Source organism: Adiantum capillus-veneris, chromosome 10 (genome assembly GCF_014529385.1).
Source record: "Adiantum capillus-veneris isolate H3 chromosome 10, ASM1452938v2, whole genome shotgun sequence".
Lineage (NCBI taxonomy): Eukaryota > Viridiplantae > Streptophyta > Polypodiopsida > Polypodiales > Pteridaceae > Adiantum > Adiantum capillus-veneris.
In genome coordinates this window covers 101909476-101931666 of record NC_140940.1, presented here as the reverse complement: position 1 = coordinate 101931666, position 22191 = coordinate 101909476, and positions in this window count along the sequence as shown.

The window sequence follows — 22191 nt, the reverse complement described above, 5'->3', positions numbered from 1 at the left end:
AACCCCCCATGTACAAAAAATTATGGGTATTGGGTATTTCAATGGAGCCTAGCAACTTGGAGGCATGGTGGAGCTTATTTCTCTCCATGTTTCAATGGAGCCTATCTAGGAGAAACAGTGGAGGTTCCTTCTCTCCATGTTTCAATGAGCCTAGCTTGGACAAGTGGTGGACCTTTCTTTCTCTATATGTTTTAATAGAGTTAGCTTGGACAAGTGGTGGACCTTGGAATGAAACCCCCATGTAAAACATATCATGGGCATTTCAAGTGGTGAGAAAGGATACTATTTAAAATATAACCTTATAGGCTGGACAAGTGGTGGACTTTAACACATATTTCTTCTTCTTATATAATGACATAGAGTGTACAAGTGGTGAATCTTGAGACCAAACCACTCTTGCTACTAGGGATAATAGGTTGGACAAGTGGTGGACCTTGAATGTAAACCCCTCATGTACAAAATTATGGGTTTAGGGTATTTCAATGGAGCCTAGCTTGGAGACATGGTGGAGATTACTTCTCTCAATGTTTCAATGGAACCTATCTTGGAGAAATGGTGGATCATCCTTCTCTCCATGTTTCAATGGAGCCTATCTTGGACAAGTGGTGGACCTTTGCTTCTCTCTATGTTTTAATGGAGTTAGCTTGGACAAGTGGTGGGTCTTGGAACAAAACCCCTTTGTAAAACATAGCATGGACATTACAAGTGATGAGGAAAAATATCATTCAAGATATAACCTTATAGGTTGGAAAAGTGGTGATGGACCTTGACAAGTGGTGAAGGATACCATTTAAGATATACCCTTATAGGTTGGACAAGTGGTGGACCTTAACACCCAGTTATTCTTAATATAATGACATAGAGTGGATAAGTGATGAATCTTAAGACCAAATCACTCATGCTACTAGGTATAATACGTTAGAGAAGTGGTAGACCTTGAATGTAAACACCCCATGTACAAAATATCATGGTTTTAGGGTGTTTCAATGGAGCCTAGAATCTCGGAGACATGGTAGATCTTGATTCTTTTCATGTTTGAATGGCACCTATCTTGGAAAAATGATGGAGGTTACTTCTCTCCATACTTCAACGGAGCCTAGCTTTGACAAGTGGTGAACCTTTGCTTCTCTCTATGTTTGAAAAGAGTTAGCTTGGACAAGTGGTGGACCTTTGCTTCTCTCTATGTTTGAATAGAGTTAGCTTGGACAAGTGGTGGACCTTGGAATGAAACCCCCGTGTAAAACATATCATGGGCATTTCAAGTGGTGAGGAAGGATACCATTTAAGATATAACCTTATAGGTTGGACAAGTGGTGGACCTTAATACATAGTTCTTCTTAATATAATGACATAGAGGGTACAAGTGGTGTATCTTGAGACCAAACCACTCGTGCTACTAGGGATCCTAGCTTGGACAAGTGGTGGACCTTGGAAAAAAGTCCCCCTATACAACATAGATGAGTTTTTTCATGTTTTAATGGAAGAGAGATTCGACAAATGGTGGAGCTTGCTTATCTCCATGTGGATTTTAGAACTAGCTTGGACAAGTGGTGGAGCTTTGCTTTTTTACTCTTCATAATACAATGATGTATAGGTTGGTTACATGGTGAATCTTAAGGCCAAACCTCCCATCTTACTAGAGATGATAGGTTGGACAAGTGGTCAACCTTCTATCATTTCTCCATGCCTATAATTAGACAATTAGTAGAACTAGCATCTTTCTATGTTGTCTAGAGCTGAGCTTGGACAAGTAGTGGACCTTGCTACTCTCTTCCCTTGGATTATTAGTTTGAAGACTCATTATATATACTTGCTTAGATCTATATAATTACTCATTAGTTAGGTTACAAGTGGGTATGTAATTTGTTAGCCTCAAGGGACTTTGAATATTGAATAGTAAGAAAGTCAAGTGCTGGTTTGAAGATCTTTTGCTTATCTAAACTAGACTCTAACTCAATAATAAGTTTCATAAGTTCCACGAATTGTCCTATCTAGGCTCCAAAAGAGTCTTAATTGGTTTGTGCTAGATTCTAACTTCCTTGATGGGGTAGAATCCTAGAAAAATGAGGCACTATAAGTTTTACCTTAGCTCAAATGGATTTTTCACTTAAACTCGACTGCAATTTGGCTATCTAGTCTTTGTCTCGATGGAGTTTAACACTAGATACATAGTAGTGATATTTAAGCTTCATGTCTCTTCACTTGATCGAGATATGAGACCATACTTTCAAGGTCACCACTTGTCTTACCTAAAGACCAATGTGAGACATGGGAGCAAGAAAGCCATCCGATATTGTTTTAAGGACTATTACATAGGCAATCAATAACTTAAGTAAAGCAAAAAGACTTGGATCTTTCACAATTAATAACTTAAGTAAAGCCAAAAAGACTTGGATCTTTGACAGTTTTTTTCAAACTAAAAAAGCACAATCTCATGCTAACAAAACTATAAATCACAATTGAAAGGTTTGAACAAGAAAAAGATCAACAATCTTAATAAGAAGGATACTTTTCATTTCATTTGATGATTACAAACTAAAATAAAGTCTCTCAAGAAATTGATAAACAAAAAATGTAGGTGACTGCTTCATTATTTTGAGCAAAAATATCAAAATCTCTATTGATTGAGCTCCATCTAGTAGTATCCTTTGTAAGATCCTGCAAGAAGGAATAAAAAGAAAGATTTGTTAGATACCATGCACATGAGTGTTCAAGCATGTGTATCAAGAATATATGACATGTCACTAGTACCTTAGGGTTGCTTTCTATCCAGCCTTAGAAGATTGTTCTCAGCTTTCACCTTATTTATATAAGCCTTTGCTGTGGTTGCCTTCAAAACTCCTTTTGTGTTACAACCCAATTGCCTAGCTAAAGTGGTCAATTGTGACGCCTTCATGCTTTCAATGGGTGTACGCTCCTTTGCCAAGATCTCTTGTATTTGGGCTCTTCTCATTTCATTGCGGTGGCTTGTGTCACTTGCATCTTCAATGATAGTTTCATCTCTGTCACCTTTTGCAGGTGGTATTCTTCTTGTAAAGAACACCTTAGCTGACCAAACATCATTTTTCTGCTTCCAATACTCCATGATTTGTTTGTATTCACACTATAGGTTGTCCATAACGATTAGAAGCAATTAAATCACGCACATCCCTTCTCTCATCAAGCTGAATCAAGTATGGCAGTAGCTCCTCCAAGAGCATATTGTCAACCATCTTCTCAGCATCAAATTGTGGTGGAAAAATGCAATTGTTTGCTGGTGAAATACATCCCTTGTAAGGAGAGTCATCAATAAGCACTGTTCTTTGTGGATCACATTCAAACCCCATGGCAATTTTGGCTAGAGGCTTGAACATTGCCTCAACGTTTGGATTGTCGGGTCTAAACAATTTTTGAGTTTGAGCGGTGTAGCAAACATCTTGCGACCAAATTGCAAAGAAAGGCAATGTATCCTCAGCTAAGTTGTTTAGTGCTGCAAGGATTTGATACACATTATTCCTAGTAGCTGTCGACCAAATTGCAACATTAAACCTTTGTAAAATAGTCTTCAAGAATTGGATGCAACCTGGCCTGAGTATAATATATCTTTTTGAATCCATTTGCACTGAGTTGTGGTGTGAGGATGGTTGAGGGGAACGTTTCAACAATAGACCATTTAAATCCAATATAATTGTAAGCATGGATTTCTCAACATCTACGCTACATGACGTAGTACCAATTGGCAATAGCTCGTGAGTGGACTTTTCAGTCTCTTTTGATGTATGTTGCATTTTTGAAGCATCGATTTCTTGGTTCTCATTATTGGAAGCTTGCTCAAGTTGCACAACACTAGACTCTAGTATAGAAATATCATCCATCTTGGGCACTTTAGAAACCATAGAATCTATGGATTCTATAGTTGTTGACTGAACCATAGGAGCATTATCCATCCCAGTTTGTGAATCTAAGAAAACACACACACAAATGGTATCTCAAAACCACTAGAATTTTATTCACCATATTTATATGTAGAACTCCTAGTAAGAAATTTATTTAAGGTAAAGTCGTTGTTAGAATCCTTGCAACCATTTTCAGCATTCGTACACCAAACACCACTTGTCTAAAATACAATCTACTAACTCAACATTTTCCATCCTACACTTTATTAAAGATGAGTACTTAAAGTGAAAACTAAAAGCCACCCTTGTTGAGGAAACATGGATACAAGGTCCACCAAATGTCCAACCTAGACTACAAGAAAATAATTAGAGATTTGGCTTAGATTTGGATTCAAAGGCCACCACTTATTCAAGTAAGATAACTCCACTTGTTTAAGACAGTAATGTTTGAAGCCCCACCACTTGTCCAACCTAGACATTGATTAAATTTTGGTAAGATTTATCACAAATCTAGAGTAGAATCAAGATTCTATGGCCAAGGTAGTCAAATATGTTAGACAACACACAAAGCATAAGAGCACTCTAGATTCTCGTTGAGCATAAACTAAACAATAATCAAATGTTATATTTACTTGAGATTTCATCCATGAAAAATGAAAATGATGCATGTACTTGAGATTTCCATCCATGTACAATACTTTACAATGTCAAGTAAAGTTATAGTCAGCAAACAACTCTTCTCCTGCTTCAACTTGACAAATAGTCTCAATGCATACATGGCCATATTCTTCTGACTTGATGTGTGAAGAGGTGCATTTATGCCAAGGTGGCAAATTTGGATCAAATGTATAGCGTACGTTGGGACAGACATTTGTACTGTGAGAACTATTTATATAGCCCGACACGTTTCCTTCTTCTACACAACCAATAATGTATGATTGATCTTCCTCTTCTTCTATGTTTGGATCCTCTAGAAGAGAATATTTATAAGCTCTTGGAAATATTTTGCATATCTTTTTCCAGTCTTGAAATCTATACTTATGCCCTCCATAGTTTAGAATAGTCAAACCACTTTCCAGGGTAGTATGCACAAATAGCCCATAACCAGCTCCTTCAATACATGAAAGTCGCACTTCAAAATCCACACCGTTAATATGGAAAATTACATCTTTGGGAATAGGAAAAGTTGGTGTCCCAAAAGGATCTTCATGCCAATCATAGTGTGAAATACATCTAGTTTTTATATCACTTAACTCCTTTGTGTCTGCAAAAAGAAGAAAATATTATGCATAAAATAATGACAATATCAAAGAAAGATATCATTATTTTATAGTCCAATAGGTCCATTGTATGGAAGACTTAGAGTGCCTCTTACATGGTGCCTCCAAGGTTTCCAAAAAATAAAATCATTGGAAAAAAAAGGCCACTGTGTCTCCAATCTATTGCCCATTTGAAGCATAGAGAGAACCAAGGTCCACCACTTGTCCAAGCTAGACATGGAGCATTGACACAAGATCCAACACTTATCCAAGAACCCTATAGTATATGTGGTAACATGGGATGCATTGATGCAACAAAAGTAGTCTAGCCTCCTCATCCATCTCTTTTTTCTTGTAGCCTAGAGGGATTAGTTTCAAGGTCTATCACTAGTCAAAAACTACACATAGAACATTGATACAAGGTTCCACCACATGTGAAACCTATCATCTCTAGTAGCATGGATGGTTTGATATCAAGGTTCATCGCGTGTCCTACCTATACTCTATTGTAGCATATAGATTCTGGTTTGGTGGTACTACACTTGTCCAAACTTGGCTTGTTGTTGATATCTGGAGGTAATCAAGGGTCCTCCACTTGTCCAAGTTAGGCATATAAAACAATTGCAAGGTCCACCATGTGTACAACATATGATTGATTATAGCATGCATGGTCTTATTTCATGGGCAACCATCTTCTCTCCAACATGTGTCCAACCTCGGCTCCATTGAAGCATGGAGAGAAGCAAGGTCCACCACTTATCAAAGCTATTATTTTCTCCCAGTGCTTTCAAAACCCATAATACGTTGTACATGGGGGGGGGGGATTCTTGTTTCAAGGTCCACCACTTGGCTAAGATTGGATCCATTGAAACATAAAGAGAAGCAAGCTCTACCATTTGTCCAAGCTAGGAGCCATTGAAACATGAAAACCCCATAATATGTTGTATACGGGGGTGTTTTTTCAAGGTCTACCACTTGTCTAAGCTATGGTCCATTGGAACATGGAGAGAACAAAGCTCCACCACTTTTCTAAGCTAGGATCCATTGAAACATGGAGAGAAGCAAGCTCCATTGTTTGTCTAAGCTAGGCTCCATTGGAACATGGAGAAAACAAGCTCCACCACTTGCCTATTATTGCATAGAGATTCTGGTTTGAAGGTCCACCACTTGTCCAACCTTGCCTTCATGTATGGAGATAATCAAGAGTGCAATGCTTCTCTAAGCTAGGGACATAAAAGAGTTTCAAGGTCCACTACATATACGATCTATGATGGGTTGTAGCATGGGAGGTTTCATTTTAAGGTTGACCACTTCTCTCCAGCTCCGCTTGTCCAACCTCAGATCCATTGAAGAATGGAGAATAAAGGTGTACCAACTCTCCAAAATAGGCAAGACAATCTCTATAAAACCCATGAATTGTTAATATATGCTATGCTGTGGAGTTTTGTTTGAAGTTCCACTCCTTATCCAAGCTACAATCCATTGAAGCATGGAACTAAGTAAGATATATCTCTAGTCCAAGATAGGATCCATTGAAACATAGAGAGAATCAAGGTCCACCACTTGTCCAAGCTATGCATGGGTAATTGATATAAGGACCACTACGTTTTCACCTATACTATGCTCTATCATGGATGGTTTCATATCCCACCAATTTTCCAACCTATTTAGTAGGTTGTATTATGGGGGTTTGGTTTCAAGGTACTTCACTTGTCTAAGGTGGGTTCCATTGAACCATGGAGAGAAACTATGTCTACCACTTGTCCGAAATATGCTCCTTTAAAACATAAAAACAAGGTCCACCACTTGTCCAAGCTAAAGTTTCTCTCCATTGAAGCATGGAGAGAAACAAGGTCTACCACCTGTCCAAAATATGCTCCATTGAAACATAAAAGCAAGGTCCACCACTTGTCCAAGCTAATATAACAAATGGGTGTTGGTTACAAGGTGTACCACACTTGACTAAACTAGTCTTCATGCAAGGTCTACCACATGTCCAAGCTATATGAGCTTGTTTTGAAGGTCTACCACACCTCTTGAAATTAGGATCCATGTAAGGTCCACCTTTTGTCAAGCTATGCATTTAATGAGTACTAAAACTAAGTAAATTGCAGTACTTAAATACCTTTCCAAGCTCATTAAGATTTTGGTCTCTAAGGCCGGCCACCACCACATGTCTAATCTATGCTCTAATTGATTACTTATGCTAGTTCTCAAAGTCCAAACATAAGCTCCCTTCTAGCAAGGTTAGTTTAAATTTAGGCTCGAGCACCTGTCTAAGCTAGGTCAATTTATGAAGCATCACCATTTAACCATGCTACGATCTAATGTATCATATCAAGGGGGTATTGATAAAAGGTCCAAAACTTATTGAGTTCAAGCTCTAAGTAATTAAGTCTTTGTGAGTATTAAATGTTATAGTTTTAGTCTACAGATCCACCATTCAAAAACTCAAGTAATTTACTATTTACATTCAAACCTTGAATGCTTGAGATACAAAATACAAACTCAATCAATACTATATAAAGCAAAATCTAACATTAAGAGTATCAAATCAGTAACAAGAAACACTAACATGCACAAGAAACTCAAAACATACGTGTCTCCATTTCCAAAAAGTCCTCCATTGACAGAGGATGGTGTTGTTGTTGTTCTTCTTCTCTTTGTGGAGAGCACTCCTCTGTAACAGGCACAATGTCGCCTGATTGCGAAGTGGATTGTTGAAGTCCAGCCCATTTTTCTATATCTTCATGAGACTTAACAAAGTCTAGCAGCATGGTCTCCACGCTTTTTGCCTCCTCCACACTATCAATTAAGCAGATAACTTCTTTTTTCTGTTGTATTCCTTCTTGTGCAACCAAGGAGCCATCACCAAAAACATCAACAAGCTTGCGGTCTTCAAAACAATATGTACGAATGTAGTGCTTGACCAAAGCTCTTTTTTTGGCCTCCAAATATTGCAAATCTGACATATCGTTATCTGCTACTTGAAGAAGAGAACAATCAATTGGCATGGGATGTTCCTCTAATCTTCTTCTCAGGTCTTCAAATGCATTGCCTTGTCCCAAGAAGGCAATAACTGTTAGGAATTGAATTGCTCCTTTGCAAGGAGCTGATGGAAAGTGATGCAATGCACCACAACAATGGTAGCTCAGATTATCTCCCATGGCGTCAAAGGCACATTGCAATTTTGTGAAGTTAGTGAAATCCACAAATGCAAGAAAGACAAATCCAGGATCTGTTGACCCTCCAGCAATAGCCAAGATCCCATCCAAAGCATTGTTAAATGTCTCCTCACTCCACTTCAAATTGCCTCCAACGTTTTTTGTTATCTAAAACACATAAGCCAATAGGCACTTTATTATTGAAGTGGCGCATCAAGTAGAGATTGCCTTCCATTTGTAGGCTCACCACATAGATTGACCATGGCAAATCTCTAGGCTCAGTTTTCTCCTTTTGAAGGTGAATTGCCCATTGCATGTATTTTATTGCTCCATCTGGAAAAGCCATTTTCTTTGTTCCACGCGTCAAACTAGATCTGATCCATTCCTCGCATAGCATTAAAATTGTTTTATAAACAACATCATTGATGTTATACATTTTGACCACCTCCTCCCAGTCTTTACATGGTGAAGACTCATTCAAATTGTTGAAGCCTTCAAGAAGTGCATCTTGAATCAATTTGTCTTGCTTCAACTGCTTGATTCGATCATACATGTCAGTTGCATCACCATCCTTTGCACTCTTTGACAGTAAAATCTTCTCATCTCTAATCTCTTCTTGAATAGTCTTTACCTCTGATTCCTCAAGGCCACAAAGGTATCTAAATACAGTTGTTGGGGGTTTCTTATTCTCCTCTTCTAGATTTTCAATGATTTCTATCCAGCAATCATAAACTAAATCAGAGTACGTGACCATGTGTGCCTGTTTAGCAATCCAACTTGCTGCTGCACTCATTCTTGCCAATCGAAGAAAAGCCTAAAAGAAATAGAGAAATAATTAAACTATTGAGCAAGATTTGTTAATTAAACACTATCAAAAAGACAAAGAAAATAACTTACATCCCATCCGGCACGAGATGCATGTCCCTCTGCAATTCCACTTGCTGCCTTTGGTGGTCGTCCTGAGAAGATCCATTGACTCCGTAAATGTCTCAATATTTGGCTGTAAGGTTGCTTGACATACAATGCCTGAGCCTCCTCATTTGCAATGGCAGATATAGCAGTTGCAACAAATGGAGGAGCATTCACAACAATGCGAGCCTTTCTAAATTTATACACGCTAATCAGTCTTTCAAAGATCTCTTTGTTGTTTTGTTCATTGTGAAGCAAAACTTTTGCAGCATAGATTGAATGCTGCCCATCAAGAATCCAATAATGATAATCTTTAATTTTTTGCTCCTCTACCTCTTCTACTGCCAAAGGAGTCCCCTTCTTTGATTTTGCATTTCGAACAGGCATCAAATATGCACATGCTGCAGGCTTGGTCGTACTCCGTGAAAATCCAAATAACACACTTTCAGCGTGTTTTTTATCCATAATACGTGCATTATAGTGATCAGGAGCAAGCCAACAATTTTGAATAGGGATATCAAATTCCCTATATTGGAAAGGAAAATAATTTATGTACTTATTCATTCCACCTGTATCTTTTTCTTGTCCTTTCATGGCCTCAGCTTCTAAAACATTTGGATCCACAATTCTCATCTTTGACATTGAACCCTCTGTTGATGAGGATGCCAAAGATGCCTTGTCTACATCCAAAATGGAACTAGTTCGCTTAGCTTCTACTTTCTGCACTTTTGCTTGCTTCTTTGTGGATGGTGGTCGTGAAGCTTTCACCTTTTTTCGTTGTAGTGTGGCAATGATGGAGCTTTGAAGTTGATCTGCTGTGATATTTGGATTTGATTCTGCAAACTTCCATCCTCGAGAAAACATTGTCTCTTCTTTGTTTCTAGACATGCGCTCCAATGCATATGCTCCTGGAGATAGTTGAAATTCTAGATTCATTGGAACTAGAATGTCAATGCATTCCACCTCTGGATGACTATCAACTACAGAGACAGATGCTTCCACAACTTGTCCAACATCTTCAAACAAGCTGTCATTCTCCTTTTTGGCAATAAATAGATGCACCTTATGAAATTGTGCACCCTCTATACCATGTATGTCCAAATACCATTTCCTAAGATCATTGCAAGTATAGTCAACTGAGACAGCAACCCTTGCAACCTGTTTTTTTGGAGCCATCTTTCCTGAAACAAAAAAAACCAAATGTTATTTTAACATATACTTTTTTAATGGATTAAGTTTGTGTGAATACAAGTTCCACCACTTGTTCAAGCTAGATCTAAGCAAGTATACATAGTGATCATTTAAGCTAGTAAACTAAGGGAAGGGAGAAGTAAGGTCCACCACTTGTCCAAGCTCAGCTCTAGACAACATGGAGAGATTCGAGGTCTACTAATTGTCTAATATAGGCTAACTATATTGAAACATAGAGAGAAGCAAAGGTCCACCACTTGTCCAATCTAGGGTCCATTGAAACATGGAGAGAAGGATGCTCCACCATTTGTCCAAAATAGGCTCCATTGAAACATGAAGAGAAGCAAGATGCACCATGTCTTTGAGATGCTAGGCTCCATTGAAATACCTTAAACCCATGATATTTTGTATATGTGGGGTTTAAATTCAAGGTCCACCACTTGTCCAACCTATTATCCCTAGTAGCATGAGTGGTTTGGTCTCAAGATTCACCACTTTTCCACTCTATGTCATTATATTAAGAAGATCTGGGTGTTAAGGTCCACCACTTGTCCAACCTATAAGGCAATATCTTAAATGGTATTATTTACCACCACTTGGAATGCACATGATGGTTTTTACATAGGGGTATGGTTCCAAGGTCCACCACTTGTCCAAGCTAACTCTATTGAAACATAGAGAGAATCAAAGGTCCACCACTTGTCCAAGCTAGGCTCCATTGAAACATGGAGAGAAGGATGCTCCACCATTTGTCCAAGCCAGGTTTGATTGAAACATGAAGAGAAGCAAGCTGCACCATGTCTCCAAAATGCTAGGCTCCATTGAAATATCTTAAACCCATGATATTTCGTACATGGGGGGTTTACATTCAAGGTCCACCACTTGTCCAACCTATTATCACTAGTAGCATGAGTGGTTTGATGTCAAGATTCACCACTTTTCCACTCTATGTCATTATATTAAGAAGATCTGGGTGTTAAGGTCCACCACTTGTCCAACCTATAAGGCTATATCTTAAAGGGTATTCTTTCTCACCACTTGGAATGACCATGATAGGTTTTACATGGGGGTTTGGTTCCAAGTTCCACCACTTGTCCAAGCTAACTCTATTGAAACATAGAGAGAAGCAAAGGTCCACCACTTGTCTAAGCTAGGGTCCATTGAAACATGGAGAGAAGGATGCTCCACCATTTTTCCAAGATAGGCTCCATTGAAACATGAAGAGAAGCAAGCTGCACCATGTCTCCAAGATGCTAAGATCCATTGAAATACCTTAAACCCACGATATTTTGTACATGGGGAGTTTACATTCAAGGTCCACCACTTGTCCAACCTATTATCTCTAGTAGCATGAGTGGTTTGGTCTCAAGATTCACCACTTTTCCACTCTATGTCATTACGTTAAGAAGATCTGGGTGTTAAGGTCGACCACTTGTCCAACCTATAAGGGTATATCTTAAAGGGTATTCTTTCTCACCACTTGAAATGTCCATGATATGTTTTACATGGGGGTTTGGCTCCAAGGTCCACCACTTGTCCAAGCTAACTCTATTGAAACATAGAGAGAAACAAAGGTCCACCACTTGTCCAAGCTAGGCTCCATTGAAACATGGAGAGAAGGATCCTCTACCATTTGTCGAAGCTAACTCTATTGAAACATGGGGGGTTTACATTCAAGGTCCACCACTTGTCCAACCTATTAACGCTAGTAGCATGAGTGGTTTGGTCTCAAGATTCACCACTTTTTCACTCTATGTCATTATATTAAGAATATTTGGGTGTTAAGGTCCACCACTTGTCCAACCTATAAGGCTATATCTTAAGGGTTATTCTTTCTCACCACTTGGAGTGACCAGCATAGGTTTTACATGGGGGTTTTGTTTCAAGGTCCACCACTTGTCCAAGCTAACTCTATTGAAACATAGAGAGAATCAAAGGTCCACCACTTGTCCAAGCTAGGGTCCATTGAAACATGGAGAGAAGGATGCTCCACCATTTGTCCAAGATACGCTCCATTGAAACATGAAGAGAAGCAAGCTACACCATGTCTCCAAGATGCTAGGCTCCATTGAAATACCTCAAACCCATGATATTTTGTACATGGGGGTTTACATTCAAGGTCCACCACTTGTCCAACCTATTATCTCTAGTAGCATGAGTGGTTTGGTCTCAAGATTCACCATTTTTCCACTCTATGTCATTCTATTAAGAATATCTGGGTGCTAAGGTCCACCACTTGTCCAACCTATAAGGCTATATCTTAAACTTTATTCTTTCTCACCACTTGGAGTTACCAAGATAGGTTTTACATGGGAGTTTGGTTCCAAGGCCCACCACTTGTCCAAGCTAACTCTATTGAAACATAGAGAGAAGCAAAGGTCCACCACTTGTCCAAGCTAGGCTCCATTGAAACATGGAGAGAAGGATGCTCCACCATTTGTCCAAGATAGGCTCCATTGAAACATGAAGGGAAGCAAGTGCACCATGTCTCCAAGATTCTAGGATCCATTGAAATACCTTAAACCCACGATATGTTTACATGGGGGTTTACGTCAAGGTCCAGTCACTTTTCAAGCTATTATCCTAGTAGCATGAGTGTTTGGTCTCAAGATTTCACCACTTTTCCACTCATGTTGTCATTATATAAAGAAGATCTAGGTGTTAAGGTCGACCACTTGTCCAACCTATAAGGCTAGATCTTAAAGGTATTTCTTTCTCACCACTTGAAATGACCATGATATGTTTTACATAGGGGTTTGGTTTCCAAGGTCCACCACTTATCCAAGCTAACTTTATTCTTCTCATAGAGAGAAGCAAAAGGTCCACCACTTGTCCAAGCTAGGCTCCATTGAAACATGAGAGAAGATGCTCCACCATTGTCGAAGCTAACTCTATTGAAACATGAAGGTTTACATTCAAGTCCCCAGTTGTCCAACCTATTAACGCTAGTAGCATGAGGGGTTTGGTCTCAAATTCACCACTTTTTCACTCTGTGTCATTATATTAAGAATATTGGGTATTAAGGTCCACCACTTGTCCAACCATAAGACTATATCTTAATGGTTATTCTTTCTGACCACTTGGAGTGACCATGAAAGGTTTTACATGGGGGTTTGGTTCCAAGGTCCACCACTTGTCCAAGCTAACTCTATTGAAACATAAGAGAAGCAAAGGTCCACCACTTTCTAAGCTAGGGTCTATTGAAACATGGAGAGAAGGATGCTCCACCATTTGTCCAAGATAGACTCCATTGAAACATGAAGAGAAGCAAGCTGCACCATATCTCCAAGATGCTAGCCTCCATCGAAATACCTTAAACCCACGTTATTTTGTACATGGGGAGTTTACATTCAAGATCAACAATTTGTCCAACCTATTATCGCTAGTAGCATGAGTGGTTTGGTCTCAAGATTCACCACTTTTCCACTCTATGTCATTATATTAAGAATATTTGGGTGTTAAGGTCCACCACTTGTCCAACCTATAAGACTATATGTTAATGGTTATTCTTCTCACCCCTTGAAAGACTATATCTTAATGGTTATCCTAGCTATTATTGCTAGTAGCCTGAGTGGTTTGGTCCTCAAGATTCACCACTTTTATTAAGAATATGTGGGTGTTAAGGTCCACCACTTGTCCCACCTATAAGGCTACATCTTAAAGGTTATTCTTTCTTACTACTTGGAGTGACCATGATAAGTTTTACATGGGGTTTGGTTCCAAGGTCCACCACTTGTCCAAGCTAACTCTATTGAAACATAGAGAGAAGCAAAGGTCCACCCCTTGTCTAAGCTAGGGTCCATTGAAACATGGAGAGAAGATGCTCCACCATTTGTCCAAGGTAGGCTCCCATTGAAACATGAGGAGAATCAAGGTGCACCATGTCTCCAAGATGCTAGGCTCCATCGAAAAACATTAAACCCACGATATGTCGTAGATGAGGGGTTTACATTCAAGTCCAACACTTGTCCAAGCTATTATTGCTAGTAGCCTGAGTGGTTTGGTCTCAAGATTCACCACTTTTATTAAGAATATGTGGGTGTTAAGGTCCACCACTTGTCCAACCTATAAGGCTACATCTTAAAGGTTATTCTTTCTTACCACTTGGAGTGACCATGATAGGTTTTACATGGGGGTTTGGTTCCAAGGTCCACCACTTGTCCAAGCTAACTCTATTGAAACATAGAGAGAAGCAAAGGTCCACCACTTGTCTAAGCTAGGGTCCATTGAAACATGGAGAGAAGGATGCTCCACCATTTGTCCAAGATAGCTCCATTGAAACATGAGGAAAGCAAGGTGCACCATGTCTCCAAATGCTAGGCTCCATCAAAAACATTAAACCCACGATATTTTAGATGAGGGGTTTACATTCAAGGTCCACCACTTGTCCAAGCTATTATTGCTAGTAGCCTGAGTGGTTTGGTCTCAAGATTCACCACTTTTCCACTCTATTCATTATATTAAGAATATGCGGGTGTTAAGGTCCACCACTTGTCCAACCTATAAGGCTACATCTTAAAGGTTATTCTTTATTACCACTTGGAGTGACCATGATAGGTTTTACATGGGGTTTGGTTCCAAGCCACCACTTGTCCAAGCTAACTCTATTGAAACATAGAGAGAAACAAAGGTCCACCCCTTGTCTAAGCTAGGGTCCATTGAAACATGGAGAGAAGGATGCTCCACCATTTGTCCAAGGTAGGCTCCATTGAAACATGAGAGAAGCAAGGTGCACCATGTCTCCAAGATGCTAGGCTCCATCGAAAAACATTAAACCCACGATATTCGTAGATGAGGTTTACATTCAAGGTCCACCACTTGTCCAAGCTATTATTGCTAGTAGCCTGAGTGGTTTGGTCTCAAGATTCACCACTTTTCCACTCTATTCATTATATTAAGTGCGCGTGTTAAGGTCCACCACTTGTCCAACCTATAAGGCTACATCTTAAAGGTTATTCTTTCTTACTACTTGGAGTGACCATGATAGGTTTTACATGGGGGTTTGGTTCCAAGGTCCACCACTTGTCCAAGCTAACTCTATTGAAACATAGAGAGAAACAAAGGTCCACCACTTGTCCAAGCTAGGGTCCATTGAAACATGGAGAGAAGGATGCTCCACCATTTGTCCAAGATAGGCTCCATTGAAACATGACGAGAAGCAAGCTGCACCATGTCTCCAAGATGCTAGGCTCCATCGAAATACATTAAACACGAGATCATTCCCACTTGTCCAAGCTATTATTGCTAGTAGCCTGAGTGGTTTTGTCTCAAGATTCACACTTTTATTAAGAATATGTGGTGTTAAGGTCCACCACTTGTCCAACCTATAAGGCTACATCTTAAAGGTTATTCTTTCTTACTACTTGGAGTGACCATGATAGTTTTACATGGGGGTTTGGTTCCAAGGTCCACCACTTGTCCAAGCTAACTCTATTGAAACATAGAGAGAAGCAAAGGTCCACCCCTTGTCTAAGCTAGGGTCCATTGAAACATGGAGAGAAGGATGCTCCACCATTGTCCAAGGTAGCATACATGTCTCCAAGATGCTAGGCTCCATCGAAAAACATTAAACCCACGATATGTCGTAGATGAGGGGTTTACATTCAAGGTCCACCACTTGTCCAAGCTATTATTGCTAGTAGCCTGAGTGGTTTGGTCTCAAGATTCACCACTTTTCCACTCTATGTCATTATATTAAGAATATGCGCGTGTTAAGGTCCACCACTTGTCCAACCTATAAGGCTACATCTTAAAGGTTATTCTTTATTACCACTTGGAGTGACCATGATAGGTTTTACATGGGGTTTGGTTCCAAGGTCCACCACTTGTCCAAGCTAACTCTATTGAAACATAGAGAGAAACAAAGGTCCACCACTTGTCCAAGCTAGGGTCCATTGAAACATGGAGAGAAGGATGCTCCACCATTTGTCCAAGATAGGCTCCATTGAAACATGACGAGAAGCAAGCTGCACCATGTCTCCAAGATGCTAGGCTCCATCGAAATACATTAAACCCACGATATTTCGTAGATGAGGGGTTTACATTCAAGGTCCACCACTTGTCCAAGCTATTATTGCTAGTAGCCTGAGTGGTTTGGTCTCAAGATTCACCACTTTTATTAAGAATATTGGGTGTTAAGGTCCACCACTTGTCCAACCTATAAGGCTACATCTTAAAGGTTATTCTTTCTTACTACTTGGAGTGACCATGATAGGTTTTACATGGGGGTTTGGTTCCAAGGTCCACCACTTGTCCAAGCTAACTCTATTGAAACATAGAGAGAAGCAAAGGTCCACCCCTTGTCTAAGCTAGGGTCCATTGAAACATGGAGAGAAGGATGCTCCACCATTTGTCCAAGGTAGGCTCCATTGAAACATGAGGAGAAGCAAGGTGCACCATGTCTCCAAGATGCTAGGCTCCATCGAAAAACATTAAACCCACGATATGTCGTAGATGAGGGGTTTACATTCAAGGTCCACCACCACTGTCCAAGCTATTATTGCTAGTAGCCTGAGTGGTTTGGTCTCAAGATTCACCACTTTTCCACTCTATGTCATTATATTAAGAATATGCGCGTGTTAAGGTCCACCACTTGTCCAACCTATAAGGCTACATCTTAAAGGTTATTCTTTATTACCACTTGGAGTGACCATGATAGGTTTTACATGGGGGTTTGGTTCCAAGGTCCACCACTTGTCCAAGCTAACTCTATTGAAACATAGAGAGAACAAAGGTCCACCACTTGTCCAAGCTAGGGTCCATTGAAACATGGAGAGAAGGATGCTCCACCATTTGTCCAAGATAGGCTCCATTGAAACATGACGAGAAGCAAGCTGCACCATGTCTCCAAGATGCTAGGCTCCATCGAAATACATTAAACCCACGATATTTCGTAGATGAGGGGTTTACATTCAAGGTCCACCACTTGTCCAAGCTATTATTGCTAGTAGCCTGAGTGGTTTGGTCTCAAGATTCACCACTTTTATTAAGAATATGTGGGTGTTAAGGTCCACCACTTGTCCAACCTATAAGGCTACATCTTAAAGGTTATTCTTCTTACTACTTGGAGTGACCATGATAGGTTTTACATGGGGGTTTGGTTCCAAGGTCCACCACTTGTCCAAGCTAACTCTATTGAAACATAGAGAGAAGCAAAGGTCCACCCCTTGTCTAAGCTAGGGTCCATTGAAACATGGAGAGAAGGATGCTCCACCATTTGTCCAAGGTAGGCTCCATTGAAACATGAAGAGAGCAAGGTGCACCATGTCTCCAAGATGCTAGGCTCCATCGAAAAACATTAACCCACGATATGTCGTAGATGAGGGGTTTACATTCAAGGTCCACCACTTGTCCAAGCTATTATTGCTAGTAGCCTGAGTGTTTGTCTCAAGATTCACCACTTTTCCACTCTATGTCATTATATTAAGAATATGCGCGTGTTAAGGTCCACCACTTGTCCAACCTATAAGGCTACATCTTAAAGGTTATTCTTTATTACCACTTGGAGTGACCATGATAGGTTTTACATGGGGGTTTGGTTCCAAGGTCCACCACTTGTCCAAGCTAACTCTATTGAAACATAGAGAGAAACAAAGGTCCACCACTTGTCCAAGCTAGGGTCCATTGAAACATGGAGAGAAGGATGCTCCACCATTTGTCCAAGATAGGCTCCATTGAAACATGAGGAGAAGCAAGCTGCACCATGTCTCCAAGATGCTAGGCTCCATCGAAAAACATTAAACCCACGATATGTCGTAGATGAGGGGTTTACATTCAAGGTCCACCACTTGTCCAAGCTATTATTGCTAGTAGCCTGAGTGGTTTGGTCTCAAGATTCACCACTTTTCCACTCTATGTCATTATATTAAGAATATGCGCGTGTTAAGGTCCACCACTTGTCCAACCTATAAGGCTACATCTTAAAGGTTATTCTTTCTTACTACTTGGAGTGACCATGATAGGTTTTACATGGGGGTTTGCTTCCAAGGTCCACCACTTGTCCAAGCTAACACTATTGAAACATAGAGAGAAACAAAGGTCCACCACTTGTCCAAGCTAGGGTCCATTGAAACATGGAGAGAAGGATGCTCCACCATTTGTCCAAGATAGGCTCCATTGAAACATGACGAGAAGCAAGCTGCGCCATGTCTCCAAGATGCTAGGCTCCATCGAAATACATTAAACATAGATTCACCACTTGTCCAAGCTATTATTGCTAGTAGCCTGAGTGGTTTAATCTCAAGATTCACCACTTTTATTAAGAATATGTGGGTGTTAAGGTCCACCACTTGTCCCACCTATAAGGCTACATCTTAAAGGTTATTCTTTCTTACTACTTGGAGTGACCATGATAGGTTTTACATGGGGGTTTGGTTCCAAGGTCCACCACTTGTCCAAGCTAACTCTATTGAAACATAGAGAGAAGCAAAGGTCCACCCCTTGTCTAAGCTAGGGTCCATTGAAACATGGAGAGAAGGATGCTCTACCATTTGTCCAAGGTAGGCACCATGTCTCCAAAATGCTAGGCTCCATCGAAAAACATTAAACCCATGATATGTCGTAGATGAGGGGTTTACATTCAAGGTCCACCACTTGTCCAAGCTATTATTGCTAGTAGCCTGAGTGGTTTGGTGTCAAGATTCATCACTTTTCCACGCTATGTCATTATATTAAGAATATGCCGTGTTAAGGTCCACCACTTGTCCAACCTATAAGGCTACATCTTAAAGGTTATTCTTTATTACCACTTGGAGTGACCATGATAGGTTTTACATGGGGTTTGGTTCCAAGGTCCACCACTTGTCCAAGCTAACTCTATTGAAACATAGAGAGAAACAAAGGTCCACCACTTGTCCAAGCTAGGGTCCATTGAAACATGGAGAGAAGGATGCTCCACCATTTGTCCAAGATAGGCTCCATTGAAACATGACGAGAAGCAAGCTGCACCATGTCTCCAAGATGCTAGGCTCCATCGAAATACATTAAACCCACGATATTTCGTAGATGAGGGGTTTACATTCAAGGTCCACCACTTGTCCAAGCTATTATTGCTAGTAGCCTGAGTGGTTTGGTCTCAAGATTCACCACTTTTATTAAGAATATGTGGGTGTTAAGGTCCACCACTTGTCCAACCTATAAGGCTACATCTTAAAGGTTATTCTTTCTTACTACTTGGAGTGACCATGATAGGTTTTACATGGGGGTTTGGTTCCAAGGTCCACCACTTGTCCAAGCTAACTCTATTGAAACATAGAGAGAAGCAAAGGTCCACCCCTTGTCTAAGCTAGGGTCCATTGAAACATGGAGAGAAGGATGCTCCACCATTTGTCCAAGGTAGGCTCCATTGAAACATGACGAGAAGCAAGGTGCACCATGTCTCCAAGATGCTAGGCTCCATCGAAAAACATTAAACCCACGATATGTCGTAGATGAGGGTTTACATTCAAGGTCCACCACTTGTCCAAGCTATTATTGCTAGTAGCCTGAGTGGTTTGGTCTCAAGATTCACCACTTTTCCACTCTATGTCATTATATTAAGAATATGCGCGTGTTAAGGTCCACCACTTGTCCAACCTATAAGCTACATCTTAAAGGTTATTCTTTATTACCACTTGGAGTGACCATGATAGGTTTTACATGGGGGTTTGGTTCCAAGGTCCACCACTTGTCCAAGCTAACTCTATTGAAACATAGAGAGAAACAAAGGTCCACCACTTGTCCAAGCTAGGGTCCATTGAAACATGGAGAGAAGGATGCTCCACCATTTGTCCAAGATAGGCTCCATTGAAACATGACGAGAAGCAAGTGCACACCATGTCTCCAAGATGCTAGGCTCCATCGAAATACATTAAACCCACGATATTTCGTAGATGAGGGGTTTACATTCAAGGTCCACCACTTGTCCAAGCTATTATTGCTAGTAGCCTGAGTGGTTTGGTCTCAAGATTCACCACTTTTATTAAGAATATGTTGTTTAAGGTCCACCACTTGTCCAACCTATAAGGCTACATCTTAAAGGTTATTCTTTCTTACTACTTGGAGTGACCATGATAGGTTTTACATGGGGTTTGGTTCCAAGGTCCACCACTTGTCCAAGCTAACTCTATTGAAACATAGAGAGAAGCAAAGGTCCACCCCTTGTCTAAGCTAGGGTCCATTGAAACATGGAGAGAAGGATGCTCCACCATTTGTCCAAGGTAGGCTCCATTGAAACATGAGAGAAGCAAGGTGCACCATGTCTCCAAGATGCTAGGCTCCATCGAAAAACATTAACCCACGATATGTCGTAGATGAGGGGTTTACATTCAAGGTCCACCACTTGTCCAAGCTATTATTGCTAGTAGCCTGAGTGGTTTGGTCTCAAGATTCACCACTTTTCCACTCTATGTCATTATATTAAGAATATGCGCGTGTTAAGGTCCACCACTTGTCCAACCTATAAGGCTACATCTTAAAGGTTATTCTTATTACCACTTGGAGTGACCATGATAGGTTTTACATGGGGGTTTGGTTCCAAGGTCCACCACTTGTCCAAGCTAACTCTATTGAAACATAGAGAAAACAAAGGTCCACCACTTGTCCAAGCTAGGGTCCATTGAAACATGGAGAGAAGGATGCTCCACCATTTGTCCAAGATAGGCTCCATTGAAACATGACGAGAAGCAAGCTGCACCATGTCTCCAAGATGCTAGGCTCCATCGAAATACATTAAACCCACGATATTTCGTAGATGAGGGGTTTACATTCAAGGTCCACCACTTGTCCAAGCTATTATTGCTAGTAGCCTGAGTGGTTTGGTCTCAAGATTCACCACTTTTATTAAGAATATGTGGTGTTTAAGGTCCACCACTTGTCCAACCTATAAGGCTACATCTTAAAGGTTATTCTTTCTTACTACTTGGAGTGACCATGATAGGTTTTACATGGGGGTTTGGTTCCAAGGTCCACCACTTGTCCAAGCTAACTCTATTGAAACATAGAGAGAAGCAAAGGTCCACCCCTTGTCTAAGCTAGGGTCCATTGAAACATGGAGAGAAGGATGCTCCACCATTTGTCCAAGGTAGGCTCCATTGAAACATGAGGAGAAGCAAGGTGCACCATGTCTCCAAGATGCTAGGCTCCATCGAAAAACATTAAACCCACGATATGTCGTAGATGAGGGTGTACATTCAAGGTCCACCACTTGTCCAAGCTATTATTGCTAGTAGCCTGAGTGGTTTGGTCTCAAGATTCACCACTTTTCCACTCTATGTCATTATATTAAGAATATGCGCGTGTTAAGGTCCACCACTTGTCCAACCTATAAGGCTACATCTTAAAGGTTATTCTTTATTACCACTTGGAGTGACCATGATAGGTTTTACATGGGGTTTGGTTCCAAGGTCCACCACTTGTCCAAGCTAACTCTATTGAAACATAGAGAGAAACAAAGGTCCACCACTTGTCCAAGCTAGGGTCCATTGAAACATGGAGAGAAGGATGCTCCACCATTTGTCCAAGATAGGCTCCATTGAAACATGACGAGAAGCAAGCTGCACCATGTCTCCAAGATGCTAGGCTCCATCGAAATACATTAAACCCACGATATTTCGTAGATGAGGGGTTTACATTCAAGGTCCACCACTTGTCCAAGCTATTATTGCTAGTAGCCTGAGTGGTTTGGTCTCAAGATTCACCACTTTTATTAAGAATATGTGGGTGTTAAGGTCCACCACTTGTCCAACCTATAAGGCTACATCTTAAAGGTTATTCTTTCTTACTACTTGGAGTGACCATGATAGGTTTTACATGGGG